At 53.3% G+C, this 15,299-nt stretch overlaps 1 protein-coding gene across 1 annotated transcript in view; it reads left to right on the top strand.

Annotated features, from left to right (window-relative positions):
* LOC101922861 (glycerophosphodiester phosphodiesterase domain-containing protein 5) overlaps positions 1-15,299 on the top strand; it is a 208,475-nt gene that overhangs the window by 6,838 nt on the left and 186,338 nt on the right. Inside the window, exons 2-5 of the mRNA XM_055802250.1 lie at positions 1,176-1,383; positions 4,298-4,411; positions 6,917-7,118; positions 13,388-13,555. The gene's annotated coding sequence lies outside the window, so the exon portion shown is untranslated. The remainder of the gene's footprint in view (positions 1-1,175; positions 1,384-4,297; positions 4,412-6,916; positions 7,119-13,387; positions 13,556-15,299) is intronic.

The following is a 15,299-nucleotide window of genomic DNA, read 5'->3' as shown; positions in this document are numbered from 1 at the left end:
AAGTAGGCAGTGGAGTCTGGAGCATTTAGGAACACAGGACAGAAACATCTGAATTTCCCCCGTGGAAGAAATTGCTGAGAGCGCTTCTAGGGGGCCAGAGCTGCTCTTGGTGCTAGGAAAATCTCCTGTGTTTGATTCATTTGGTGGACAGCATAGGGAACCGAGGGGGGATTGAGAGGCACCTTACAAAGGAACAGGTTTGGATCTCAAGTGGAGGGAAGTGTAAACGTGTGGATGCAGCAGTGAGAAGATGCTCAAGTGCCGGAGAGCTGGTAGTTCACATTTCCAGTCTAACCATGCCACGTTGGTGGAAAGCTCTTAGCCCAGCCTCATTAAAACAAAGGTAAACTGATGTGTGCGGCACCCACATGTCTGGGAAGTCACCAGTGGGGTCACCAAGGTCACAAAATAGGGTCTCCTGGGATAGGGTCAGCTCCATCTCTGGGCATGCAGAAAGCTGAGTCGGTGTGGGGGTTGCTGGGGGCTACTCAAGAGTCTGGGGGTCTAGAGCAAGAGTCTGATGAGTGATGAGCAGCCAGAGGTTGGCAGGTATCGGATGCTGGGTGTGAATGATGTTGTTTTCTCCACCCTCCTCTGCCAGCCAGGGAGTCACCCCAGCACAGTAAGTTTTAGTGACCTCAGTGGTGGTGGAACTATCTCTAGGACATGATGACCCTATACAACTCAAAATGAAATGTTACATGTTTCCTATGTGCCCGTGGTGAGAAGAATTACCTGCTAGAAGTGGTGCTCTGTTGATGGTGGAGGAGACGCACAAACCCTTTCTGATGTTACAGGGACAGCTTTGGGAGGAGTGGAGGTTTTGTCCCAAGGGTCATTGCAGGAGCTCAAATTCATTGTTCATTTGGGACAAATGAAGTCAGAAGGGGCGATTTTCTGGCCAAAAGAGAAAACCACAACACTTACTTTGAAGGAAACATTTTGTTTCACTATTCTTCTAAAGTAAACAAGGGCTTAATGTAGCCTCAAGTATCATTTTCAGACAAAGAAAATTAAAACAAATTAAAGCCATCAAAACAAACTGCTTAATTGGTTTTGTCCTATTTTTGTGTTCATTTTTCAAACACCCCAAATTCAGAAGTATCTTCAGTCACTGTGACAGTGCCTGTCTTGATGATTTAACTATTTAACAATCATTCTCTCCCTAATTCCAGCAAACAGAATAATTGGATCTGCTGGAGGCAAGTTCATAAAATGTGGGATGCATAATGAATCCACTCTGGGCTCTGCCACTGAGTAACCCTGTACCTTTGAATGGAGCAATTCACTGCTGCCTCAAGCTTTCCTGATGGCAGGTTGAGCCCCAGGATTTGCAAGAAGGTCTGTGGCCACCATGTGGAAGGGGCTATGAATGTCACAAAGGTGAGTCACTGGGCCACAGGGTGGGGTGACACCCAAAAGCCATGCAGGAACCATCTTGGGCACCACAGGGCTGATGTAGAGTTGGTGCAAATAAATCCTCACCGATGTAAGGTTTCAGGGAAGAACAAGACATAGAATCATGTTTGGGCTGGAAGGGACCTTCAAGACCAGCCAGTCCCACCCCCCCGCCAGGGGCAGGGCCCCCTCCCCCCAGCCCAGGCTGCTCCCAGCCCCGTCCAGCCTGGCCTTGAGCCCTGCCAGGGATGGGGCACCCACAGCTGCTCTGGGCAGCCTGGGCCAGCGCCTCGCCGCCCTCACGGGGAAGGGTTTCTTCCTCATGTCCAACCTAAATCTCCCCTCTCTCAGCTTCAAGCCATTCCCCCCTGTCCCACCACTCCCTGCCCTTGCCCAAAGCCCCTCCCCAGCTTTCCTGTCGGCCCCTCCAGGCACTGGGAGCTGCTCTAAGGTCTCCCCGCAGCCTTCTCCTCCCCAGGCTGCACAGCCCCAGCTCTCCCAGCCTGTCCCCGCAGCAGAGGGGCTCCAGCCCTCTGACCAGCTCCGTGGCCTCCTCTGGGCCCGCTCCAACAGGTCCGGGTCCTTCTGATGCTGGGGGCCCCCGAGCTGGACGCAGCGCTGTGGGGGGGTCTCAGCAGAGGGGCAGAGCCCCCTCCCTCGCCCTGCTGGCCACACTTCTTTTGATATGGTGAAATTCATTGTCCCCTTGGGACAAATGTATCATGGCAGCATGTTCTGCAACAGGTCCTGTACAACCTCATCACCTCTATTTTCCCATTAGCTGGAGAACCTCAGCGCTCTTGCTTCAGATAAACAGAAAATTGTGTGTCTTGATGTCACCCCTGCGTCCCGGGACAGCATGATTGTGCCCGTAGCGGGGGAGATCAAGGCGGAACCCTCCCCCAGCCTTGACAGCCACCAGGGTTTCTCTTGCCTTCCCAGCCCCAATCCCACGCCCTGAATCCTGCCCTGGGAATACACTAGTGGCTGCCTGTGGCGGTGGCCAGCAGCTTCCCGTGCTTCCATAAGTGCCATAAACCCACAAGGAACAGCACAATCCCCGTGCTGCTCTCTCTGATCCCTGGTGGAGCTGATGGTTACACTTTGGAGAACAGTTATATTTAGGAGGACTTTCCGGGCTGTAAGTGTCAGTGAACTGTATGGAAAAAGCTGCACCAAAGCAAGACAGACCAGTGGAAATAGGTGGATCTAAAAATAGTAGAGACAGAGGAGATGGGCTGGATGAGATTCAGTAGCTAACGGAGATGGCAGCACACAGATCAGATTAATGTGCTGCAGGATTAATTTAGACCCCAGGGCGAGACACCAGCCCTGGGCAGGGCTTTCCCCCGCAGACTCCCCCCATGCCCGTGGCACTGCTGCCCCTGCCGCTGCCCCGGCGGGGGTCCCGACCCAGCAGTGGCCAAGCACGGCTCCCCCGGCTCCACCATGGCCCTTTGCTGCGCGGCGCCGGGTCCCGCCTAAGCCCATCCAGCGTCCCGCTCTGCAGGGCTCGGGGCTGGCATCCCCCAGCCTTGTCCCCCACGGAGGGTCTCCCCTGGCTGCCGGGAGCCTGGAGACCTGCTGCTGGCCTGGGCCGGGGGAACCCCCCCACCCCGCACCGTGCCCGTGTCGCGGTCTCGCTGCTCCCCCACCGCCCGGCTCCTGCACCGAGCCTCGGGGTGCGCGGCAGCCTCCGGCCTCCCCCTCCCACAGCCCACGCCTCGCGGCACGGGCACCTTGGCAAGGACGTGGGCACCCAGGAGGGCACGTCGGGCAGCCCGTCTGCGCCGCACAGCTGCTGCGTGCCCCACAGCTGGTGGTGGCACAGGGCTCCCGCGGCTGCGGCGCCTGCAGAGCACAGAGGTCAGGCGCCTCGGGCCCCCTGTGCAGGGACGACGGGGCTCTCCTGCCACGTGCTGCGGGGCCACCGCTCTCCCAGGCCAGCCCTGCCCGCTGCACGGAGGAGAGCGGAGCAAAGAGCCGGCCCGGGCCAGGCAGAAGACGGGCTTTGACCTTCCTGGGGCAGGAACCAGAGCTCCGGCGCCCATGGGTGTGCACTGGTCGCTTCTGGGCCCTGGCATCGCTCTGCGGGGGGATGGTACCGCTCCCTCCCGTGCCTGGCTGCCTCCGCTCCTGGCCAAGGGCTGCCTGCAGGCTCCTGAGCAGCTCCTGCTCTCCGACCTCGCTATGTCACCCTCTCCAGTGGTGGGTCAACAGCGACCTGGCATGAAGCCTTCACAGAGCTGATGAAGGTCTTGGGCTCCTTTTTCTCCCTCATGGATGCTGTGGCCCAGTAAATGCAGCATTGCCACTGCTAGGGCCAAGTTGCAGGCTTTGTGCCGGGTTGTAAGACCTTGGGAATGGGGTTTGCCAGCCCTGCTTTGTCTTGACTTGTCTTGAGCTTCCTGAGGCTTAGTTTTTTGTTTTGATTATAGTTGTAACAGCAGGGTATTTTTCATAACCAAGTAGCTATGGCTAATTTGTTTTATTTCTGCTTGGTTTTGTCTGCTGTAACCAAAGTTTCATGTAGACTTTAGGAACACACAATTTATCTCTTTGGAGTGAAATTTTTGTGCCTCTGCTAGGCTGGTGCAGGGTAGAAGAACAACGTGGCAACGGAGGTCCTGAGCAGGGGGATGCAGGATGAGAGGGGCCACAGGCTGGTACAGGAGACCCCAAGGCTGTTTCTACGGCCAGTGGCACTATAAGGAATGTGTATTTCTGAGCCAAGCACAGTAACAAGGCTGGGTGGGGCCAGGAGGGAAAATATGAAGCAAAGATGGATGCATTGCACCACATTTCATAGGGAACATTTTCTTTTCCTTAGTTCTTGATGGAACCATCCTCTCTCCCGTCCTCTGTCCTCAAATTCTTGTCTCGTCTTTCTTCTTTATAGCTGATTGCTGAAGCTCAGGTTGGCTCACTGCTCGTTGTACCGGCTCTACAAAAGGTTCAAGATTCCTGGTGATGGAAGAGAGTTCTCAGCATCCCTGGGGTAGCCAGCCTGGAGGTAATTTATTCTTGGTGGCACAAACAGCTCGTGGCATTTATATAGCTGTCAGCAGATGTTTCTGCTGACGCTGGAGAGGAGCTTAGCAGGAGGAGGAACAGGCACTGATTTAGCAGGGACCTGGCTTTGCTTTCATGGAAACACCATTCCCATTTAACAGTGTGGGACCGCTGTGCCCTGTGCAGATTAATCTCTCAGCCGTGCTCACTCGTAGCATCCACAACACTCCCCCGTGACTCTCTGATGTGCCACTCGGCTGGTGCGACATGTTGCCTAGTTAAGGGGACATTCTGGGGACAACACACGTTGCCGGCCTTCCCAGGAGGGGCAGCCAGACCTGCGACTCCCCAGCACGAGAGATGCTAAAGCAAGCTGGGCACTCACCCAGCCTCTACCTGCTCTGGCAGGGTGACACTGTTAGGGGCAGCTGTGGCCCTGGGGGGCTGATGCTGCTCCGATGCTACAGGTTTTGGGTGGGACAGAGAAACAGGGGGGCTGCAGGCCTTCCCCCTGCAAGTGCTGGCCCTGAACTGATGGGAACTTAAAGAGATATTTTCCCCTAGTGGTATTAAGATCTTCAGCTGTAAATTGTGTGCTGTGATAGATCTGGGGCACCCTCAGAGCCCACCCTCAGCTGCGAGCAGGGGATAATCCCCCTGGCTGCAATACGCCTGGCTATAAGATCGGTTTATTTTTGGGGTACTGGGGTGGATTTCCATGAATTAGAGTTACTTCTGCCCAGCATCTATCAGAGCGGGGCACAGATGTGAGTGACACCCTGGGGCTCTGCATTTGTCTTCTCTCCTGGTTCATCCTGGTAAGAAAGACACTTAGACTTCGTGAAGTATTATTTAAAATGTGATTTATTCGAGTTAAAACTAGAAAGAAGGCAATGATAGTATAGATAATCCCATTCCCTTTCAGATGCTGAGGTTCCCAAATTGTGCAGCACCGAACGGGTGCCTGACGAGCACGCAGCCCACCAGGAGATCCCATGTGTCTTTTCAGGTTTTGTTTTAAAAGCTTTGGTCAACGCTGCTGTTCTGCTGGCGGGCAGGGAGAGGGAGCCCTTCTCCTTCTAGCGGAGGCGCCTGCAGGATCCTTTTTCCTAAAGACATTCCTTCCCCAGACTGCCCAAATCCCAAACGCAATGAGGACTCTGAACCACACAGGGAGGGGAAGAGAAGCAGGGAGCAACCGGGATCTGCAGGAAAACCTTGCGGGAAGAGCATAGAACAGGAGGGACTAAGAGCAACTCTCTCATGTAAAATCGTAGAATCATAGACCACAGAAGGTTTGGGGTGGAAAGGACTGCAAAGACCATCTAGTTCCACGGGTGGGGACACATTGCACTAGACCAGGTTGCTTAGAGCCCCGTCCAACATGGCCTTGAGGGGAACATAACTTATTTCCTCTGTCCTTGACTATTATCGAAACTACAGAGGATTCGTGCCAGGTCGCTGTTGACCCACCACTGGAGAGGGTGACATAGCGAGGTCGGAGAGCAGGAGCTGCTCAGGAGCCTGCAGGCAGCCCTTGGCCAGGAGCGGAGGCAGCCAGGCACGGGAGGGAGCGGTACCATCCCCCCGCAGAGCGATGCCAGGGCCCAGAAGCGACCAGTGCACACCCATGGGCGCCGGAGCTCTGGTTCCTGCCCCAGGAAGGTCAAAGCCCGTCTTCTGCCTGGCCCGGGCCGGCTCTTTGCTCCGCTCTCCTCCGTGCAGCGGGCAGGGCTGGCCTGGGAGAGCGGTGGCCCCGCAGCACGTGGCAGGAGAGCCCCGTCGTCCCTGCACAGGGGGCCCGAGGCGCCTGACCTCTGTGCTCTGCAGGCGCCGCAGCCGCGGGAGCCCTGTGCCACCACCAGCTGTGGGGCACGCAGCAGCTGTGCGGCGCAGACGGGCTGCCCGACGTGCCCTCCTGGGTGCCCATGTCCTTGCCAAGGTGCCCGTGCCGCGAGGCGTGGGCTGTGGGAGGGGGAGGCCGGAGGCTGCCGCGCACCCCGAGGCTCGGTGCAGGAGCCGGGCGGTGGGGGAGCAGCGAGACCGCGACACGGGCACGGTGCGGGGTGGGGGGGTTCCCCCGGCCCAGGCCAGCAGCAGGTCTCCAGGCTCCCGGCAGCCAGGGGAGACCCTCCGTGGGGGACAAGGCTGGGGGATGCCAGCCCCGAGCCCTGCAGAGCGGGACGCTGGATGGGCTTAGGCGGGACCCGGCGCCGCGCAGCAAGGGGCCATGGTGGAGCCGGGGGAGCCGTGCTTGGCCACTGCTGGGTCGGGACCCCGCCGGGGCAGCGGCAGGGGCAGCAGTGCCACGGGCATGGGGGGAGTCTGCGGGGGAAAGCCCTGCCCAGGGCTGGTGTCTCGCCCTGGGGTCTAAATTAATCCTGCAGCACATTAATCTGATCTGTGTGCTGCCATCTCCGTTAGCTACTGAATCTCATCCAGCCCATCTCCTCTACTATTTTTAAATCCACCTATGTTCAATTCTCTCCCTCTTCCCACTTTGCAGGTCTTTTCTATAAGCTTCACTGGAGGAAGAAACCTGCCATAGAGCTGGGGGCAGCCCCCTGGGGATCTGCAGGGCCAGTCCTGCAGTCACAGAAACCTTTTAACACCCAGTGTTGGAGACAACATGGACCTCGGAGCATTTCTGAGTGATGCAAAGAGAAGAGGCCACATCCCATGGTGTCTCACGTCACTGGTGCGTCAGGGTATGTGTCATTTAAGCCCTAGTGTCAGGATGGTGGGGTTGGTAGTTTTTGCTGTACATTGTTTCTTCCCTATTCTGGATTGCCGGTCCTTTTGGGTGGAAAATCAATGTCCAGGCATATTCTGGGTATCCTAATATGCTTCAAAATTGGTGGCTATATTGAGAAGAGGGACATGCTGCCCTCTGTTGCTGTAGCTATTAGTCACTACACCATGAGGTGCCAGATCTCCTGCTTCTGGGACACATCCATGCATCCTTGAGGGATGTGCCAGGGTGCAGAGACCATCCCAAGCAGCAAGCAATCCCTTTAGCAAGGGATGGGAAAGGCTAGTTTCCTACAAGGCATTAGCATCCAGAAAATAAAGGGCTGGAGTCATCAGAGCAGGCTTGCAATGATAGGCTTATGGTCTCCCACTTGGGTCTGACCCAAAACTGCAGCCTCACATCAAACATCAACCAGAAAGGGAGGCTTGGCTTGTAGGGAAGCATTTTATTTTAATTAGTTCGATCTGAACTGGATGGAGACCAAACATTTTCTCAATCACCAGTGAGCCCTGAGCCATGCAGTGCATGATCGGAGCTGACAGCCTCGGTGGTGTTGGTGCAAATGCCAGCAAAACCTACCAACCGACCTGAAAAAGCCCTACAGATCTGACACAAACCATTTCATGCTCAGGGAATGGATATTTTAAATGAAACATCAGGAGCAGTTTCTGCTCAGATCCCCTCCTCTCCTGACTTTGCAATTGCTGCTAGCGGTGAGGAAAATCCCTGCAGAGTAACTCAGACCTGCTCTAACAGCCTCTTGCATTGGAATAACCAACGGCAGTGATAAGTTTTACCCTATATATATCCAGGACAGAGCAACTGGAGCCTGTCATGATTATTACAGCCTGTAAGTGGTGATTTACCAGGCGTTTGAGTGCCTATGCACACATCTCCAGGTGCTTCACATTTGCCTTTCTTAAGGACACGATGTGTCCCGCAGGGATCTGGTGAATGAAGGGGGAATTAAAGGCGTATGTTATTCGCTGACACAGTTCATCAACAGGCCGTCTTCCCAAGGAGCAACAGCTCAGTGTCTTGCCTTTGAGAGAGGATCTGCTTTATCATGGCATGGCAGCTTGCCCAGGGAAAGCCAACGCTGCACCCTGCCTTGGAGACAGCTGTGATTTATTCCGAAGCCAGATTTCTGCTTCTATGCAACGAGGCGGTGAGAAGCGGGGTTGGAGAGATGAACCAGGCTGCGTCAAGGAAGCAGAGAGGTGGTTTCACACTTCCAGCATCCCTCCTGTAACCACTCCAAAGCTGCATCACCAACCCAACCTGGAAGGCAGGTCCCAGCACCACCGGGGCTTTGCCTTCCGAAAGAAACCCCAGTGCTTTTTTCCTGATGCCCAGAGCTCACTGCACAGCCCTTGCCCTGACCTCTGCACAGAGGGCTAATCAGATGCACAGAGGGATGTTTGATCCGCTTTGTTTCATGCCTGGATATGTGCTTGCTACCCACCCTGCAAAACTCTGCAATTGCAGCTCATTTCCCTTGGGGAGTCTTGTTCCAGCTCTAAACCCTATGGCCTTTTGCTTGCAAACACTTTATTTCCATCCTCTTGGCTCCCATCTCTGTCCTATAAACGGAAAGGCTTAGACAGACACTGCTGCACATTTAGGGCTGTGTGACCATGAGATTTACTGAAGCAAACCCAGTCAGCTGATCTATCCCGGCACTCTCATTAAAGGAATTATTTTCCACTGACATTCAATCTGTGACTGCACAGGATGGGAGGAAAAAAAGGGTGAGCTGGCATGTTTTGCATAACTGGTGAATGAAAAGCATGCCGGCCAGTGTCTCCAGGAGATGGAGGCACCTCTCTGCCATCCCTATATCGCTATCTGCTATACTCTTTACCAGGGAGTGTAGTGATGGGACAGGGGGAATGGCTTGAAGCTGAGAGAGGGGAGATTTAGGTTGGACATGAGGAAGAAACCCTTCCCCGTGAGGGCGGCGAGGCGCTGGCCCAGGCTGCCCAGAGCAGCTGTGGGTGCCCCATCCCTGGCAGGGCTCAAGGCCAGGCTGGACGGGGCTGGGAGCAGCCTGGGCTGGGGGGAGGGGGCCCTGCCCCTGGCGGGGGGGTGGGACTGGCTGGTCTTGAAGGTCCCTTCCAGCCCAAACCCTTCTGTGATTCTACCTGCAGCCTTTTCTCCTGAGTAGAGTCTGCTGGGCTGGGATTACAAAGACCTCTCTATTCTCATAGGAAGTTTTCTTCTGAGCAGCCAGCGTGAGCACTGCAGAGAGAAAGCTTCTCACAGCAGATCTGAGGATCAGTACCATGATGGAGGAAGGACCTACCCCATGCTGCATAATACTTTCTAATGTTTAAACAGCTTTTCCCTCTAGGAGACCAAAGGACTTGTTGTTTTACCCTGAACACAGTTTGCAATGGATGTGACCAGCTCTGGGGTACAGCACAACCCCTGGCACCAGCTGTGATGATGGGAAGGGATGGCACAAGCCTGGGAGGCATTGGAAGAACAGAGGAGGCCATGCCCTTGTCCAGCAGGGTTTGATGCCATTCAGGGCTGGAGTAATGTCCTTCCCAGTGTGCACGTCCTATGCTGGGGGATGGACACTAGCCCTGCCACTTCTGAGCTTGTCTGGAGGACATAAGGAGGAGGAGACGGCTGGGGGAACTCTGGCTGATCGCTGGATGTTTAAGTGTGTGATGCTGCGTGAGCAAAGGCAAGTGAGATCCCCAGATGTACCTGGAAGGGTGTTTTCAGCAAATCAGAGAAGTGTTAGAGCTGTGGCACAGACCCGTTGGGATACCTCCTCCTCCTCCTGCACAGCCACTTTGCGGGTGGCACAGAGAGACCAGCCCACATCCTTGGAGGGACCAAACTCCTGCTGATCCCAGTGGCTGTCAGAGACTGATTTGCACATCCTAGGGAGTCTTGACAGAGCAGGAATGTGAATTCAAGCATCTGATGCCCCATCCAGTGCTCTAAATGCTCAGCCATCCTCTCCCCTGACTTGCCAGTCCCATGCTGGCCCTACAGAGCTCTCTGCCAGCAGCACTGCCCATGGAGGCTCATCTCCACATGCTGTTCTTGAACATGGCTGAATTACATCAGAGGCAATTCCAGGCTGCACCATCCTCTCCCAGGCTTCCAAGACCTCTTAGCACCAGACTTTTAATTGGGAATACTTACACATGCCATGAAGATTTTGGGTCACATAGCAGGGTGCATTGGAGACCAGCCTTCAGCCCTTTGGACCTTGGATGTCATCTCCAGAGCCCAGATGTTCTGCTTATACTTGTCTTCTCTATTAAATTGCCATTTTTCTGTTAGGTTGGAGAGGGGGACAGAGGAGGATCAAAGCTCTCCATTGGTATTGTGGATGTCTCCTGCAGAGCTCTCCTCTAAAGGAGTATCACTAAAAAGATGTCAAGAAAACTCCTTTCTGGCAGCCTAACAGGGCCAAGCAGTGCGGGCCGCCTGAATTTTTGCTGCTCTGAAATCAAACTCAGCTCCAAGTATGTTTTTGTAATGTGATAAAAATCCTGCTTTCTGCCTTGCCCCATTGCATCTCTTGGTGCAAGACATCATGTTTCTTAAGCCAGGCTGCAGTTTCACCTGGTATATTCTCTTAGCTGTGTTGTATTTTTAAACCAGGGACAGGTTAAAGCCCCAAAGGACCGACACCAAGCTCCAGTGACCAGATTTTCATCTCTGTGATGGATCAACCTGGAGATACATTTGAGCAAGGCAGAGATTTGGATTTGGTACTGAGATCTGAACTTCCATTCCTAAATGGCTGGCTTCACGTAAGGGTGCTGAATCTAGAGCTATTCCATAAAATGCACAGCTTAGGCTAGAAAGAAAGCCCAGCTGGGCATATAACAGATGCACTCTTGGGTTCAGTTCATAGCAGCTTAGCTCAGACCTGTTTCAACCCTCTTTTGTTTGCTCCAAGTGGATGTTTTTGTTTGGGTTGAATCTACACTGAGTTGGCCCACTGTAATCTGCAGCCTTAAACTCTGTAACTTCCATAAAGAGTATTTCTAAGGGGGCTGGGAAATACTAAGGCCCTACTGAAGTTCAGTTGAAATGTCACATACAGTTCCTGCAGTTTGGATCAAGAAAAATCAAGTCAATCTGGAGCAAGTGCTGTTGAGCCGGTGATGGGTTCTTCAAGACATGGCAGGTTTGGAGAGGGGGCATTGATCTATCACTTGCTGGGACACCAGGCAAAGATGATGGTGTTGATGTGAAAAAAAAAGGTCAGCATCATCCTGGGATGCATGTCTGGGAAACAACAGGCTGCCTGCAGTCATATGCCTTGGGGAGCCTTTGGCTGTCGGGCTGTATGCAGCCCACTGCAGACAGCAAAATGGGGGGACCGACGAGAGGCTTGGAAAAAATGATGAGAGAGACTGGCAATCAGGAAAATGCAATGTCTTGGGGGGAAATGGATTGAGGTGGGATTTTTTAGCCAGAAGAAACCAAGTGGAGACATAAAACGGTCTTCAAATACATAGGAAAAGTTGGTACAAAGAGGAAAGGAATAAATTTTTCCTTGCCCAGAATGCATAGGAGGAGATGTTAGAGGCCTAAATCCTACTGATTGAGGTCAGACATTAGGGAAAAAATGTAAGAATGAAGAAACAGGAGGCTGGAGAGGGCTTGGAGTTCCCATCACTGGAGGTCTTAAATCACATGGTAGATAAACATGTACCATTGCTGGGCCTGCCTGGGGCAACAGATGTCTCAGTGGCTTTGTGAGGGCTCTGTGAATCCAAGTGAAAAAGATTTGTTTAGTCTAGGAAAACAAATGATGAGGCATCACTGTCCGCAAGTATGTAGGGAGTCTGGAGAGGGAAAGGATAGTAAACACACTGGAGAGAAAAGTGACTTTGAGACAACTTTGGGACAGTAGGGACTAGCCTGGGTGATGGCTAGGCCAGAGGAGGACTCTCAGCATCAGAAGGTCCCATTCCCGGCGGCTTCTCTCCTTCCCAAAGCAGAGAAGTGAGAAAACCTGACTCACTCTAGGAAGAGCTCAGCAGTCTCTGGGTGAGGTTAGGTTATGTGCCCTGGTGCAAATGAGGACTGCACCCAGGTTTCCAAATTCCTCTTGAGCCGGTAATGAAGCTCAGTGAAAACATCTGATGAAACCATGGAAGGCCCTGAATTTTGAAGTTTCAATATAGGATTATGGTTTCAACGTAACTCAGGCTTGCTGTGATGGTGGAAGGTGTCTCCTCGTGAGCACATCCCTCAAGCAGTAAGTCAAACCCATCCCAAATAGCACAAGCCATGACTGAGACTGCAAACATCTGGCCCAGCTCAGACAGGACCATCCTGCTGCTGGTGGCTGCTGTGTCCTTGTATGCTGGTGACCTCTGGTATGTTGCTGCCAGTGAGTCCACATCTGGACTCTGTCCTTCCACCTCCAGTCTTCCAAGATCTCCTTTCAGGCTTTGCATGTTATGCTCCCCTTGAGAAGTCAAGGCTTGCCCCCAGGGGTACCCTAGGCCGCCATCAGCACTGTAAAGCGTGCAGGGTTGGATTTCTTGCTGTTCTGTGGTGAACTGAGCTAAGGTCTTGTATCACATTAGCAGCTGCTGCGGCGTCGGTATTTGCAGCTCCTACTGATGTGGGCTGCAGGACCAGGGTGCGCTCTATGGGCGCAGCCAGAGGCACGTTCTGCTCTTGGGGGTTTGCTGCTTGTCTCGAAGGAGAAATGGAGGCAGAGGGTGAGTGACTGCAGCTTACCCAGATGAGGGATGTGGTTATGCCATGAGTCACGGGCTACCTGGCAGTGTGGTCATCCCTGGATGTCTCCTTCTTAGCACATGGCCGGACCGGTTGTCTGTGCACATGCAGCTAATCTGAGCTGGTAAATAGACCTGAGGCTTCCTGGGAGGGCTGGGGTCCCTCACCGTGCCTTGCCCAGCCCTGGTGACCACAAAAGCCCTGACTGCACCTAGGGACCATCACTGGGACAATTTGCACGTGAGATGTCTTTCTTTTGATGTCCAGTCCCCTAACTGTCATGATGGGGCAGCTCTCCTCAATGTTTCAGAATTTCACCTCTCCTTCTTTCCAAAACATGCATTTGGCAGCTGGGAGGGAGCGGGGACCCCAGGGGCCTCTGGGACACATCCCTGCACAGCTGCTGACAGTTGGGGCCAGGGAAGGTCTCTGCTTCTTGGCTGCTCTTGACAGCTGTCTTCACCCCTGAGACGACTCCTTGTTGTTTTCCAGGGGATGGCTGAAAATCTCCAGGCGGAGAGAGGGGCTGGAGGCGCTCCCACAGAGGGGACAGTGTGAGATGGAAATTCCTGCCAGGGATGAGTCACGCTCCGCGTGCACGACTACGCCTGGAAAAAGCAACCACTGGCAACTGCTTCCCATCCTGCTGCGGTGCTGGAGGTAAAGAAGGGCTCCGTGGTTCCTTTGGGATCACTTTTTTTTTTCTTTTTTTGGCTTTCTTTGTTTTGATGGGGACGAGTGGCAGGCTGAATATTTGCTGGGAGGCTGCAGCCCCTTCTCCCATGCATGAGCCTTTGCCTTAGCATCACTCTGAAGTGCCCAGTGGTGTTTGTGTTGTGGGATGGGGAGAAGGGAAGAGGGGAAGGACCTCTGAGGGAGTCGGGCTGGTGTAAGAATGCCTCTCCAAGCAGGAATATTCCTGCTGTGCTCCGTGCATTTCAAAGTGGCCACCCACAGGGAACCTCAGCTCCTCCAGTCCCTGGTTTGGGGGTGGGACTGTTGCATGGGAGCAAGCTGTCCGCGGGCGTGCTGTGGAAGCTGCTGTGTACATGCTCCCAGCCTCCAGACATTTCTAGCAAAAAACCATGGTTGTGTTTTGGTGGGGTTTTTATTTGCAAAATGGTTTTCTTCAGAAAATGTTAATTGGTTGAACTTGCCCTTGCATGCATGTCTGTGAGCTTGTGTGGTGCTTACCAGGTCGCAACACACTTCCATGAGGAACAGGCTTTATATTTTTTGTGCTCTAAGATAAATTAGGCTGGAGTTTCACTCAGGTTTGAGAAGAACAGCAGAGATGGGAATCAAATCCCAAATGACTGTCCAATTCCTAGCTAGTCAGGCACAAAGCATAAGGGTGACTTTTTGTATTTTACTCACATCCGTAGTTATTTTTTTTTTGGGGGGTGGGGGGTGGATGGGGGGTGGGGGTGGGCAGTGGAGGGTGCAGTGTGAACCCCAGAATAACTGAACAAATGCCAAAACCCCAGCACATTGCAGGATGCAAAAATCATTTTCCTTCCCATCTCCCGGAGAGACACTACCCCGTTTTATAGACACAGCACCAAACTGTTTGCTCACAACCACTGATAGTCAGGCACAAAGATTTATCTGTGCTGCTGGGTCTGGGAGCATCCTGAGGGCCTGGATGCAGCACTCGGTGCTATGCAGTACCAGTGCCATCACAGAGCAAGGTCTGGAGCCACACCAAACCCCTCTGCCTCCTTATCCCTGCAACAACCACCTTTCCAACCCTCTGAGTTTTTCCCTATCAGCCTTTCCTCCATTTCACATTTACTTTTGTGGCATTTTGCCTTGAGATCAAGCCATCCACATCCCCACGTTTGTGCTGTTATCGCCGACCACCGAAAGCAATCCTACCACTGTTTTTATTTCTGGTTCCCACTCTTTTAGCTTTCCATTTTCTGAAAGATCCTTCTGCACGAGAGTCTCCTTCTGAGCGATAAACCATTGCGTGCACTTTGTAGGAAACATCTGCTCATGCCTCTCCACCAAAGCTGAAACGCTCCTGCCTATAAAGCTATTTGTCAGTCAGGCAATACTGGACATGGTTTAGGCAGAGAGGGAGCAGCACTAAACCAGCTCTGAGCATGTGTTTTGGTTCTGTGATAGAGCTGCAGAGTGTAATCTGTGCTTAACTTTGCCGGGGTGCAGGATTCATGCACCAGGAGAATAATAACTGGTCCCCCAGTCTGAATCTTTGGCTGATGGCTGGAATTTGAGGAAATCCTGTGAGTTTCTAATCTTAGGCTGCTTTTCCTGGGTGGTTTATTCCTTTAAATAGAAAGGCTTAAATGGGATTGACTCCTACAATCCTTCTGCTCTGGACTAGCCTGTAATCTTTAGTGTCCGGTAATGGGCTTGGGCACTGCATCGCTCATCCCTT

This window comes from Falco peregrinus, chromosome 4 (genome assembly GCF_023634155.1).
Source record: "Falco peregrinus isolate bFalPer1 chromosome 4, bFalPer1.pri, whole genome shotgun sequence".
NCBI lineage: Eukaryota > Metazoa > Chordata > Aves > Falconiformes > Falconidae > Falco > Falco peregrinus.
This window is presented reverse-complemented; position numbering and strand designations above follow the sequence as displayed.